The sequence below is a fragment of the Microtus oregoni genome, unplaced genomic scaffold (assembly GCF_018167655.1).
Source record: "Microtus oregoni isolate MIOR12 unplaced genomic scaffold, Mior012 000001F_ref0000356, whole genome shotgun sequence".
NCBI lineage: Eukaryota > Metazoa > Chordata > Mammalia > Rodentia > Cricetidae > Microtus > Microtus oregoni.
The window spans coordinates 3271898-3286595 of NW_024543060.1; positions in this window are offsets into that span (position 1 = coordinate 3271898).

Consider the following 14698-nt stretch of genomic DNA (forward strand, 5'->3'; position numbering starts at 1 on the left):
ATGAGCGCTGAGACAACCAAAATTCAGTAGTTAGGAATAAAGCTTGAGCAAACAGAGAAGAGCAGTTTGCTACATGAGCAGTAGGTGGCAGTAGAATGCAAAGACAATGGGATCTGCTTCTATTAAAGTGGTCCAATGATGTAGTCAATTATTACTACAGTCCAAACAGCCAAGAAATAACGGTCTTGGAGGATTCTGATAAGCCAAGAAGCTGATGGAATTTATAATGTATACAAAGAATTTACCAAAGGACTATTAAGATAGTTCAATGGGTGTCTTTGTCAGTATTTTATTGCTGTGAAGAGACACCATTATCACAGGAACACTTACAAATAAGGAAACATTTAATTAGTTCTTGCTTGCAGTTTCATTGGTTTAGTCCATTATCAACATGGCGGGAAGCATAATGGCACTCAGCCAGACATGATGTTGGAGAAAGAATTGAGAATTCTACACCTGGATCTGCAGACAGCAGGAAGAGTCACTAGTCTGGCTTGAGCATTTAAGACCCCAAAACCCATACCCAGTGACACACTTCCACCAACAAGACCATACCTTCTGATCCTTTCAAATAGTGCTACTCCCTAAGCATTCAAATATACGAAACTATGGGGCCATTCTTACTCAAGTCATCACAATGCGTAAAGAGCAAGTGTGAAGACCTGAGTTCAGCTAGCCAGAGCACATACAAAAGCAGAGACCTGGGTCTAAAATCTCAGTGCTGGGGTAAGGAGGGCAAAGACAAGAGGTTCCTGAGGTCTCACAGGCTGACCAGTGTAGCAAAAACAGCAAATTCTGGACCAACCAATTAGAGACACTGTCTCAAAAATAAAGTGGAGGGAAATCAAGAAATGCACAGGCCCACACAGTCAAACACACCTGCACACACACACACACACACACACACACACACACACACTATAAAAATAAAATGTTAAGGGGCACCAGAGAGATGCCCCAGAGATTAAGAGTAGTCACTGCTCTTCCAGAGGACCCAGGTTCAGTTCCAAGCACCCACATGGTAGCTCACAACTATCCTTAACTCCAGTTCCAGGAAATCTGGTGCCTTCTTCCAACCTCTGAAGGCAACAGGGAAGTACAAAGTGCACTACATACATTCAGGTAACACACTCATACACATAAAGTAGATTTTTTAAAAAAATAAAATTAAAAATTTCAAAGGAATTTTTTCATTGTAGTACAGGTGCTACTATTATTACCATCTCTGTTCTTAAGATTAAAATGGTATGGGTGTATAATCAGCAAAATGTTATCCTAGGAACCACAAAAACCAAACATAATATTTGTGTTTCTGAGTCCGATTTATTTCTAACGTAATCAAAAGTCCATCAACTCTGCTGAAAACATGAGTGAGTATCTTCTTTACATCTGAATAAAACTGCATTATGTGTGTCATGTTTTTCTTTATCCATACAGATATGGCTGATCCGTATTTCAGCTATTGTAAACAGTGTTTTAATAAGCATTGATGTGCAAGGACCTCTTATAACATGTCTGTGTTATGTTGATTGAACACTCTTTGGATAATAGCCAGGGTTGGTATGGCTACATCATGTGATAATTCTATGGTTTGGTTCTTTTTCAGTTAATTTTACTTTAGATGTCTTGTGGGCCATGACACATGCATGAAGTTCAGAAGACAACCCATACAACTTACAGGAAGCAGTTTCCTCCTTTCACATTGAGGGCTCTGGGGATTGAACTCAAGTCATCAGGCTTTGTCAGCAAGCATCCTTAGCTATTGAACCTATTGGTGATCTTATTGTTTGCATTTTGAGGAGCTCCCCCATACTGTTTTTCATTGTGCTTGGACTAATTTACATCCCCACTAGAAATATGAGAGCTCTTCTTCTCCATCCTCAAAAGCATTTGGTGAGAGAGCAGGTGTGTGTGTGTTCATGAAGGTGCATGTTTGTGCATGTGGAGGCCAGAGGTCAACACTGGGTGGCTTACTCAATCAATCTCCACCTTTTTTTGAGACAGAGTGTCTGTCACACCTTGGAGATCATTGACTCGGCTCAATTGGCTGCTCAACAAGCCCCAAGATTCTCATGTCTCCACCTTCCCAACAGTGGGATTACAGGTATGTGGTACTGTACCCAGGGTGGTTTTATTTTATTTTATTTTATTTGTGTGTGTGTGTGTGTGTGTGTGTGCATGGACGATGCTAGAGATCAGAGACCAGCTTGTAGGAGTTTATACTCTTATTTGGATGGGTTCTGGGGTCCTAACTCAGATGGTCAAGCTTGGTGGCAAGCACCTCTACTGGCTAAGCTTTCTCACCTCCTCCACACCCAGCATTCTTATATGTGTTCTAGGGGATCAAACTCAGATCCTCATACTTTCATGGTGAGCACTTTATTGACTGAGCTGTCACCCAAGCCTGCATTTGTTGTTTTCTTAATGATAGCCATTCTGACTGCAATGAGTTGGAATCTCGATGTTTATTTAATTTGCATTTCCCTGATGGCTGAGGATGTTGAACACATCTGCATATGTTTATTGACCATTTGTTCTTCGTCATTTTATTAGCCCATTTATTCGCTGGATTGCTTGGGCGCTTGGTAGTTTGTCTCTTGAGTTCTGTATTCTAGATATTAGTCCTCTACCAGATATATACTGGCAAAGATTTCTCTGCCTTCAGCAAGCTGTCCCTTCACTGTGCTGCTGATGTTCCTTTTCTGCAAAGAAGCCTTTTAGATCCACACAATACATCAGTTCTTCAGATTACTTCCTTGTTATTGAAGTCCATTCCAGTCAGACCTGCCGATACTTATCATCTTCAGACTTCCCCCCACCTTTTCCTGATTTCACTTTTTCTCCATGAAGACATCCATGAATGTAGGAGATCTTTCCCTCTTCTAGGCTTTTCTTTGGATTCTTCCATATTTCCAGATTTTAACAGAGACTTTCATTTCTTTGACTACATGTATTTTTATGAAGCTGTTGTGTATGAGATAGTTTTCCTGGTTCCTTTCTTGGCATGTTCACCAGAGGTATGTAGGAGGGCAACTGGGATTTATACTTTGACTTCTCTTGCTGCTATTTAGCTGAAAGCATATATCAGTCCTAAGAGTTTTCTGATGGATTCTATAGAATGTCTTACACTTAGGATCATATCATCTGTAAATGGGGTTCATTTTGCTAGCCATATCCTATTTATATTCCATTGGTTTCTTTCTCTTGTTGCTCTAGCTGAGACTTCAAGCACTGTGTTGAGTAAGTGTAGAGAAATTAATCATCTTTGCTTATTTATTTTAGGGGAAATGTTTAATTTTATTATAATGTTAGCATGTAGCCTTTATTTTTTGAAGTATATTTCTTCTAGTCCAAGTTTCCTCAGAGTTTTTATCTCGAAGGAATGGTGGACTTTGTCAGAGAACTTTTCAGAGACCTATTGATATTATCATTGATCTTTGTCCCTGAATCTGTTTATGAGTTTTATTTATTAATTTGATTGTGTTGAATCACCCTTACATACCTAGAATGAAGCCAACTTGATCACGATGGATGATTTCTTTTATATGAGGTTGATTTAGTTAACCAGTAATTTACTGAAAATTTTTATATCTGGCTTCATCAAGGAGGCTAGTGTATAATTTTCTTTTTGTGTGTGTCTTTGGTTTTGATATCATGGTAATACTGGATCTTGTTGGTGGTGGTGGATTTATTGTGGTTTTTCTATATGGGGTTTCTCTGTGTAACAGTCTTGGCTGTCCTGGAAACTCGCTTCATAGATAGGCTGGTCTCAAACTCACCAAGATCTGCCTGCCTCTGCCTCCCAAGCACTGGGGTTAAAGGTGTGCACCACCACTGCCTAGCTAATTCTGGTTTTGTTCTTCATTTTTATTTTTCATGCGACAGTTTGAAAAGCATTGGCATTGGCTCCATAAAGTTCTGATAGAATTCAGCAGTCGATCAATCAGGGCCTGGATTTTTATAGCCTGGAGAGTTTTATTATTAATCTTTTTCTGTACTTAACCCATGTTCCTCTGGGTTAACTCTTTAGGCATCCATCAGAATATCATATCTTCTCTCCCCTACTCATTACCTTTCAAGAAGTCCTCATTCCCTACTGACCTTCAATTTTTATGCTTTTAAAGAGCTTGGAATTTCCCCCTGAGGTTTTGGCACTAGCTAGAACCTTGATACTAAATGTTAAAAACAGGAACCAGCAACACCAACATTTTCTGGAAACTTTACTAGATGACCCAAAGCTACGGAATCAAAATTTGCAAGTCAACAAGCTCCCTGGAAAACTTGGGAGTGTCTTAATGACTCTATGTATTCTTTCTGTCAAGTATATCTTCATCTTTCTCCCAATATCCTGTCCTCTATTTATGCATATTGGAGTTTTGCCTGAAAACATGCTTGTGCACTATGTGTGCGTAGTTCCTGGGGAATTCAGAAGAGGGCACTGAATTTCCTGGAACTGGAGTAACAGTGTAAGCTACCATGTGGGTGCAGAGCCCAGGTCCTCTGCAAGAACAGAGAGTGTTCTTAAACATTGAACCACCTTTTCAGCCTGTCTTTTCCTTTTGACCTCTTAGTTCCTGTCACCCTTCAGATCCTGTCTCAAATGTCACTGTCTCCTAATTCCTTCTGTGACTAAGGGTGCCACATTTGTGAACACTACAGCACCATGGGATAATAATGCTTCACATTATTGAATGTCACTGTGTTCCCGACATCATGCTTTACATGATGTTTTACATGTATTGTTACCTCACAGGACTGGTGTTAAGAACTGAATTTTATTCCTCCCCATTCATATGCTGCTGCCATAACTTCTATACCTCTAAATGTGATTACATTTGGGTATAACGATCTTTAAGAAGTAATCAACTAAAACAAGACTTCCGTCCCTGTTGATATCAGGTTATCCCCTACTCTAAGGTACTCTACAATGGGGTTTCCAGTGTTTTTCCATGCTGTGCTTTGTGCTAGATGACTTTATTTTACACGTTACTTTTGATTCCATTTGGAGGAGAAGGCTGACTGCAGCAGCTGGGTGGGCTCAGCACTTGCACATCTGCTGGGCTCCACCCATCGGCACAGACTGGCAAATGACTTCTTCCTGGGAATAAAAAGGAAGACATGCTATAAGTTTACTGGGGATAAATTGGGACTTTAAAGGCACATACACTTTTTAAAATTATACTACAGAAACAAGGCCCGAGAACTTAGCAGACACACCGGACCAATGAAAGGGTATAAAACTCCCTCACCTGGATTCCATAAGGTGATGGAGACATAAGCTCTGATATAATGACCCCACATCAATGACCTGTCATCAGATCCTTGGTGTGGGTCAAAGATCAGCCAGCAGTGGGCTCCATGACTGTCTCTGAAGCTTTGGTTCTGCTGCATCCCCTGCTATTGATGTGGTCTACTCCACTGCCTGCCCATCCACATGGCTACTCATCAGGACCTGACCTGTTTGCAGCCCCTGGCTTGTTTGTCTTTTACTTTATGGCTGAACCCTGCAGCTTCATCTCAAGCCCTGACTGTGGCAGCTCCAGCAGCAGCTCCCTCCTGGCATTGCTCTGATTCATTGTCTTATGAATAATCTCCTTCAGTCCACATCTGGAACTCTGCTTCCCCCTCTTAAACTTATATTTATTCTGTAGCCTGTATATGCATATAGATAAATAAATACGTTTTCCATGTGCTAGATGAGATGAGAGCTAATATTAATAATTAAGATTGGATTTACCTTGCAAATGCAAGGTAAATCACCAAGGTAGATGGGATTATATGACAAATTGCTTTCAATGAAACCACTTATACCTTATGAGTTTGTTGCTAGTCAATGAATTCTGACATAGTGGAAAGATACAAATGTATTGTCTATGTTTCTGGCATAGTGCATACATGATACATGTTTTAGTTAGGGTTACTATTGCTGTGATTAAACACCACAAGCAAAAGCAACTTGGGGAAGAAAGGGTTTATTTCACTCAGTTCCCTATAGCAGTTCATCACCAAAAGCAGTGAGGGCAGGAACTCACACAGAGCACAAATCTGGAGACCAGAACTGATGCAGAGACCATAGAGGAGTGGTGCTTACTGGCTTGCTCAGCCTGCTTTGTTATACAACCCAGGAATACCAGTCCAGGGGTGGCCTCACCCAAATGGGCAGTATCTCAATTGCCAATTAAGAAAACACCTACGACTGACCTGATCTTATAGAGGCATTTTCTCAGTTGAGGCTCTCTCCTCTATAGTTTATCAAGTTGACATATCTTGAGCCAGCACAACACCTAATAAGAAAAGACTGGGACGAAGAGCTACACAGCAGGAACACTACGTAAAGACAAGAATCAAATGGTCATCTATATGCTAAAGAAAGATCTCAGAGAAAAATAATTCTATAGATTCCCAATCCTGGACTTCTGGCCTCCAAAATTGTGAAAAAAAATAATCTTTGTTGTTTAGGCCATCTGTTTCTTGACAATTCTTCATGGAAGCCTGAGTAGCCACAGGACTATAGCTGGCTGTTTTCATCTTTTCAAGCAAGGAAACTGGTATTTAGCTCTTAGTAGCTTTCCAACAAGCTGTCCAAATTCAGACACAAATAATCAAATAAAGATTCAATGATCTGCATGCTCAATTGCCACCCTATGGGTGCTGGGCTCCCTCTAGCTACTCTCTGATTTTGCTACCTTACCAAACCTTACAGAAACGGAATTGCCATGTGTCCATAGCTTCCCACAGGACAGCAAGTTCTTGGAGTGAAAGAACTATTTCTGGATCGCAGTATGTGCAGTACCCAGCCTAGTGCCTGTATCAGGCAGTCAAGATGGAATTGTTAAATAGAGTTCCTATTGTTACTTATTATAGTAAGTTGAAAGAAAATGGCCCACAAAGGGAGTTGATACTATTAGGAGGTGTAGCTTTGTTGAAGGAGGTATGACCTTGTTGGAAAAAGCTGTCACTGTGGAGGTGGACTTTGAGGTCTCATATAAGTTTAAGCCACTCCCATTGACTCCATTCACTTCCTGTTGCTTTTGGATCAAGATGTAGAATTCGCCAGTACCATACCTGCCTGCGCATTGCCATACTCCCAGACGCCATGCTCCCTGTCATGATGGTAATGGACCAAACCTCTCAAACTGTAAGCCACTATCTCAACTAAATGTTTTCCTTCATAAGAGTGACTGCAGCCATGGTGCCTTTTCACAGCAGCAGAAGACCTAACTGAGACACTTATCCTGGCCCATCCTGCTCTCTTCTCCCCCTCTGAGTGACTTTCAATGTCACTGCAGATAACGTTAGCAGTGCTTTGAAGAGGGGAGAGAAAGGTGGGGTTGTTCCACTCCCCCTCGCTGGTGAGCAAGCTAGAGCAGATTGGTAACTTAATGACAGTGACTCTCATAAGCTCCTGCAGTCACTCTCTGGGTTGCAGAGTGCATGTCTTCATATGTACTCTCTCACACATGACTCTCACTGGCCTGGAGAAAGAAGGCATTGTTTCCAGCTAGTGAAGCTTGGAGGATGGTGCTGCCCTTCCCAAAGCAAATCCCAGCAATGTGGTACCCAGAGCACTTGAATCCAAGCCCAAGCCCTTACCATCCCACTGGTGTCAAATCGATTTATTTTGCACAGCCCTTTATCTGTTGATACACTGAGTGAAAATATCAGAAGGAGACAGCCTGGCCTAACTAAGCCTTGAGGGCTCACTGCCCCCAGCAACAGAAGAAAATTCTGGGGACAATGAGAGGACGGATGGGTCTGTGTTTCTTATGTCACATTCTCCTAGCCATATTCCTGTATCTGGTTCCTGTGTCCTAGATACTAAGCTACTTAGTTTGGGGGACAAAACCCAGCAGGATGCTGAAGCCTGAGAGGAAAGTGGTGAAATAGGAGGAATGGGGTCACTGGTGCTGCTGGATGGCAAATCACCCCAAGGTGAGTGTGGTGGCACATATCTCTAATCTCAGCACTAAGGAGGCCGAGGTCGGGCAGCTGCTGAAGTCAAGGCCAATGTGGCCATCATCGCGAGAATATGCCTCAAAAGTACTGAAAACGTGATTGTCTAAACCACATTCCACATCAGTTAGTGAATGGAGTTGGTGGGGTTGGCAGACTGACTCAGGGCTTCCATTCCCTTTCTTACTTCCCCTTTCCTTCCCCAGTGCTCTTTTCCTCTCCTATCTTCCCTCTTCCTCTCCTTCTCCTCTTTTCTCCCCTCCCCTGCCTTGCCGGTGCTCTCTTTGGAAGCTGGTTGATATCCCTGTCATTCTGGTGTTAGCAGCCTCTGGAATGAACTCAGGGAAGATAAAGGTATTAAAAGTGAGCATTTCCTGAGCAAACTAGACAACCTGTGCCGTTTATGACATAATTCAGACACCACATAATATCTTCCCATGCTTTATACAGTCACAAAAGTCTACCCAATGTCATGATGACATATACCACCTGTTTAAAGGAGCACTGACTAAGAACATGCACTGCAGGGCCCTGTTACAAGTGGGAAACATGTTGTAAGTGTGGATAAATGCCACTTCCTCAGACACATTGGTATCTGAATAGGAGAGTGAGGGAAACATCAGGAGGGTTGGTGAAGTGTTTTTCTGCTTGTGGCCATGATGAAATGAACTAAGAATATGTAATTACATATAATTGGCTATAATTAAAATAAAGAGACACATCTAAAATACAAGCCTAATTAAAAAGTAAGAAAATTGACTAGGTGGGGATGTCAACAACGCTAATTCCACGATTAGTGCTGGGGTCATATATTTCCACTGAACTTGAATCAGGGTCAGTGTTCAGTCCTTAGTGAAGCCACATCGGTCTGTTCTTGGCTCTGGCACAAGCCTCTGTACTCCACCTGCCTTCTTCCCCCACACTGTTTAAGAAAGGTTCAACATACGTGATACCCCTTGCAGTCAACTCTCCTTTGCCTGCTTTTCTATCCCTTCATCGTCCTTTCCGTTCTCTGCCCTCTTCTTTTTCTCTGATGTGTCCATAAATACCATTCCACGGATGACTAAGATATTCTAAAGGGAAAGGAAACTTCAAGTGGGGATATCTGATGATCCTCTCTACAGCCAAGTGATAACAGGATGATGACCAGAATTTCTGGGCTCTTGATGTGACCCACTGACAAACCCTTTTCACCCAGGTAGTGCTAAACCAGAATCTAAGCGTGAGGACCCCTTTGGGTACATCCATGAAGTGAAGTATTCTCCAACAGTCAGCTTAGACTCTCTGAACATTCAATAGCACGGAAAACAAAAGTAAAAGCAAAGGTCATAAGCTTTGTTATGGTTCACATCTGTAGAGCCAGAACCTGGGAAGCTGAGGCAGGGGTATTTCTTGAGGCTAGTCTGGGCAACACAGAAAGACACCGTCTAAAAGTAAGTGAATTAAATACATATAACTTGATTTGACATTCTGCAAAAGATGTGGTGGCATAGCCTGACTTTTTTTTTTATGGTCAACTTAACATAGGCTAGAATCATCTGAGAAAAAAGAACTAAAATCGAGAAAAATGTTTCTTAAGATTGGCATGTAGGCAAGAATGCGGGGGCATTTTCATGATTGAAGTAGAAGGGAGTAGCCCACCATAGGCAGTGCCATCTCTGGATGAGTGGTCCTGGGGTAGATAAGAAAACAAACTGAAGATCTAATCTCAAGGTCCAAATCAGGAGCAGAAGGAGAGGGAGCACGAGCAAGGAACTCAGGACCGCGAGGGGTGCACCCACACACTGAGACAATGGGGATGTTCTATCGGGAACTCACCAAGGCCAGCTGGCCTGGGTCTGAAAAAGCATGGGATAAAACCGGACTTGCTGAACATAGCGGACAATGAGGACTACTGAGAACTCAAGAACAATGGCAATGGGTTTTTGATCCTACTGCACGTACTGGCTTTGTGGGAGCCTAGGCAGTTTGGATGCTCACCTTGCTAGACCTGGATAGAGGTGGGCGGTCCTTGAGCTTCCCATAGGTCAGGGAACCCTGATTGTTCTTCGAGCAGATGAGGGAGGAGGACTTGATCGGGGGAGGTGGAGGGAAGTGGGAGGTGGTGGCGGGGAGGAGGCAGAAATCCTTAATAAATAAATAAATTTTAAAAAATGGAAAAAAAAAAAGAAAACAAACTGAAGCCAGGTGGTAGTGGCGCATGACTTTAATCCCAGCACTCGGGAGGCAGACAGGCAGATCTCTGTGAGTTTGAGGCCAGTCTGGTCTATGAGAGCTAATTCCAGGATAGCCATGAGTGTTAAACAGAGAAACCCTGTTTCAAAACCTCGACCCTCCCCTCCACAAAAGAAAGCAAACTGAGCAAGCCAGGAAGAACAAGCCAGGAAGCAGCATTCCTACATGGCTTTTGCCTCCAGATTCAGTTCCTGCCTCCAGATTCCTGCCTTGATTCTCTGCACTGATTTCCTTCAATGATGGACTGCGATACAGAAGTATAAGTCCAATAAACCCTTTTCTCCCTTAGGGTTTGCTGGTCATGGTGTTTTATCATAGCAATAGAAACCCTAATGAAGACACATTGCATATCTATAACCCCAGTACTTGGGAGGTGGAGGCAGGAGGAGCAGTTTGAGGCCAGTGTAGTCTACATAAGACCTTGTAGAAAGATAGATGATAGATAGATAGATAGATAGATAGATAGATAGATAGATAGAGTGAGTCATAAAAGAGACATTTTGGGGAAGTATGACCACAGATTGCACACCGACTGATATTACTGAGTTAATCTTGATTTTCTTAGATTAAATACAATGTGTTTACACAAAATACTGTCCCTTTTCTCCAGAGGTGCATGCTGGAAAAATTAAAGATGAACCATCTCAGGGTCTGTTGTTTTCTTCTAGTTCTTTCTTAAAATGTATTTGCAAATATTTATAATGTATGTATGTATGTATGTAAAAGCAATTACATGGTAAAGGAGAGAGCAAAGAAAAAGTATTGGCAATTGTTTACTCTAAGTAAAGGGCTTTAAATGTTTGTTGTACTCCTTTTCAACTCTTTTTTTTTTTTTTTTGATTTTTCGAGACAGGGTTTCTCCGTAGCTTTTGGTTCCTGTCCTGGAACTATCCTTTTCAACTCTTATATGTAAGAAAGTTTCTCAGAATTTGTATTTTAAAAGTCTAAAGGAAACAGATGCATCAAACTTAGCACGCAGCCAGGAATGATAGTACACATTATACTAGCACCCAGAAAGCTGTGGGTTCAAGGTCAGCCGTGTTACGTAGTGAGACCAGAAGCACCGAGTGTAAGCTGTGGCATTTGTTGGTTAGTCATTCAACAACAAACATGGAAAGTTTGACTCCACATCACACGTGATCTGGAGCAGGCTGGTAGATCCATTTTGATGGGGTCTTGACCTAGGAAGGCACAACTGCCCAACCTTTCATGGATGGTTGGATTTGGCAATAGCCACTGTGGGTGGTGCCACCCCTGGGCTGGTGGTGCTGGATGCTATAAGAAAACAGGCTGAGCAAATAATGGGGAGCAACCAGTAAGCAGAACCCCTCCATAGCTTCTGTTCCAGCTCCTGCCTCCAGGTTTCTGCCCTGGCCTCCCTTAGCGATGAACTTGTAATCTGTATGGTGAAACAAACCCTTTTCTTCCCAAGTTGCTTTCAGTTATGGTGTTTTGTCACAGCAATAGGAACCTCAACTAAGACACTAGCTAAGTAAATTTAGCACAAATCTCCCATCCACCATGGGCATCTGCCTGCTCCTGAGACCCGACTGAGTTCCTCACCCCCCCCCCCCCCCATCCTCTGATCATATTGGACACCACCACCCATCCTCAGCAAAAATCTATTGGCTGGTTCAGCTAGAACCCTGTCACAGCTGATGTTCTTTTTTCCTTCCCATCCTCTGGTTCCCACCCTTTTCTTTGCCTATAAATTCTTACTCAGACTGTTTTTGAACTTGAACTCCTTTCTCTCCCCTACCACAAATGGACCAATTTCTTATTACCATGGTCCCAAGCAATGTTTTCCATATTCTACCTCAAGGGTGTCACTGAATATTTGTTTTCTGTAGCAGTTGATGAGGAATAGAGAAAGAATCAACTTGTCACGAATATCACCTAATCACCTCACATGTGTAACCGAAGGGCTCATCTCTGCCCCCCGACTCCTACAATGTCTCATTCCAGCTCTCTGCTGGTAAATTAGGCAAGTTAGATGGCAAGACCAAATTCTTAGAAAGACATAAATTACTAAAGATGGCCCAAGACAGTCTGGATAGACGTGCAACAAGAGATTAAATTAGTAATTCTTACTTACTACTGGCTTACTTAATTATTACTGGCCAGATAGATTCTTCTCAATTATAGCAAACATTCTTAGAAAGGATTAATGCCGAATCTTCACAAACTACTTCAAAAAGTAGAAGGGACTGGACTGATTTTCAGCTCTTTCATGCCAATATTACTATAATGCCAACACACTCAGTTTCTGGAGATCAAACCCAGGTCTCCATGCAAGTTCAGCAAATAGTGTGCCAACTGATAGCACCCATCTCCTGTTCTGGTCTGATGGAAACATTCTCACCGAAGAAACTCAAGACTTTTATACATTCATGTACACAGAAACGATGCTTAAAACAACAGGAAATATGTAATTAACGTGTGGTCTATCTAAGCTTGTTTTGTGTGGCCTTTATGGGCACATTTAATACAATCAAAATGATACGTTTGTTTGTTTATTTGTTTGTTTGTTTGTTTTTTGAGACAGGGTTTCTCTGTAGCTTTAGAGTCTGTCCCGGGAGGCTTTTGAATCTGGGGTTTGTTTGGTTTTTTTTTGTTTGTTTGTTTGAACAGACAAAATAAACGTTTAATTTTACAAGTTATATGGAATTTGCACAGAAGAAGACAATTTATAATTGTATCTTTCAAAAGTTGGATTATGAATTTGAGGTTCTTCCGATGTGGATTTTTCAACTTGATACCCTGAAGTATGCAGTGAGCAGTACTTTGCTTAACGGTCTCTGGAGAGACTGGGCCTTACATTTGTAGTATTAATGGCAGCCTTCAACACATGGCTATCTGAGTCCTGATTCAAAGTATTCAAAGCAAGATGTGTGTTTCTGGCAGTCCTTGCTTTGCCAAGAGATGCTGGCAGAGCATCTCAGTTGACTGCAATCAAACCGTAGGATCTTTTAATGGTGAAAAAGTTACTCAATTCGCGCTGTGAAAAGGTTCCTCTTCACAGTGAACCTTTTGCCGAGAGGATATTACAGCTTGAGCCCTCCTTGTTACTTGGCCTCTCTGAGCCTGTGGATTGCAGCGTGACTGTCCTTTACTTAACAGCTAATGTCCGCTTATAAGTGAGAACATACACTGTTTGTCTTTCTGGGTCTGGGTTACTTCCCTGATCTTTTCTAGTTCCATCAACACAATGTGTCCTCTGATTGCTTTACACTGCATGTGAAACTTCTTCACCTACAACCACCCCGCCCCCACTTCACCACGCCTACCCCCACCCCAAGCTGTGAGGATGGAACCCCCACCCCCACCCCACGCATAGTTACCAATAGAGACAGAAAGAGATATGGACCCAACCATGCCCTTTCTCGAGTCGCTCTCCTGCAGGTGGCCTCTTGACAAGCTCGTGTTTCCATCTGAAGCCCACCCTTAGTAGAGAACACATTGTGCAATCCATAAACCTCTGGTCATGAGGAGTGTCGAGAGCTATTTTTAAACTAATTAAGAACCCTTCAACTTAAAAAAAAAAGTTTGTGTTAATTTGTGAAACCTCTAACCACAAGCCAACCCGTGTAATAGCAGATGTGGAGACTAATTACAGCCCTGGCAGAGCTGAGGCAATGGTCCAGAAAGGCTCAGAGAACAGACAGGCGATCCAGTCTCCCCAGGGAATTAGCAAACACAGCCGGAGAGTCTTTCAAATTCAGCGCAGCTCCTGATTTGATGGTTTCTCGAAGTCACAATGAACATTAATGAATAAGACAAAGAATTCCAAAGACACCACAAGTACAGAGAAGACTTAAGAGATATATGCCAAAACAGAATTCGCTAAGTGGTCGGCACCGCCTTACGAAAAACTCCCCAGCTGAGAGAAATAAAAGGGAGAATTTGTCTGAATGAGCCAAATTGCGAATTGTAATAGCATGATATCTGTCTGAGAATTTGAATTTGTGTTGGGATGGTGGGGAACAAACCCAGAGCCTTGTGCATATTAAGCATGGCCCAGCTATACTCTCAGCCTATGCACTGATATTTTAAATACTTATGGAACTGAGTCTTCTATACACTAAAATATCTCATCATTTTCTCCTTGGAGAAGGAGAACCTCAAATAAAAAGACTTTTGAAAATCTTACTTAGTATGAAGGTCTATAACATTATATACTTCATGTGATCTTAACTCTGTGTGTGTGTGTGTGTGTGTGTGTGTGTGTGTGTGTGTGGTGTTTAAACCCACACATATAAACCCATGGCTTTACATGGTAAGCAAGCACTTTACCACTGGCCTATATCACCAATCTTTGGTTTGTGAGACAAGGTCTTGCTTTGGTACTACAAACGGAATTTGAAATATTTGCAGTCTAGGCTGGCATGGGTAGCCAAGAATGGCCCTGAACTTGATCTCCTGTCTCCAAGTCCCACGTGCTGGAATCACAGGCCCAGTGTTATGTAGTGCTAGGGATTAAACCCAGGGCTTTGTACAAGCTTGCTTTTTG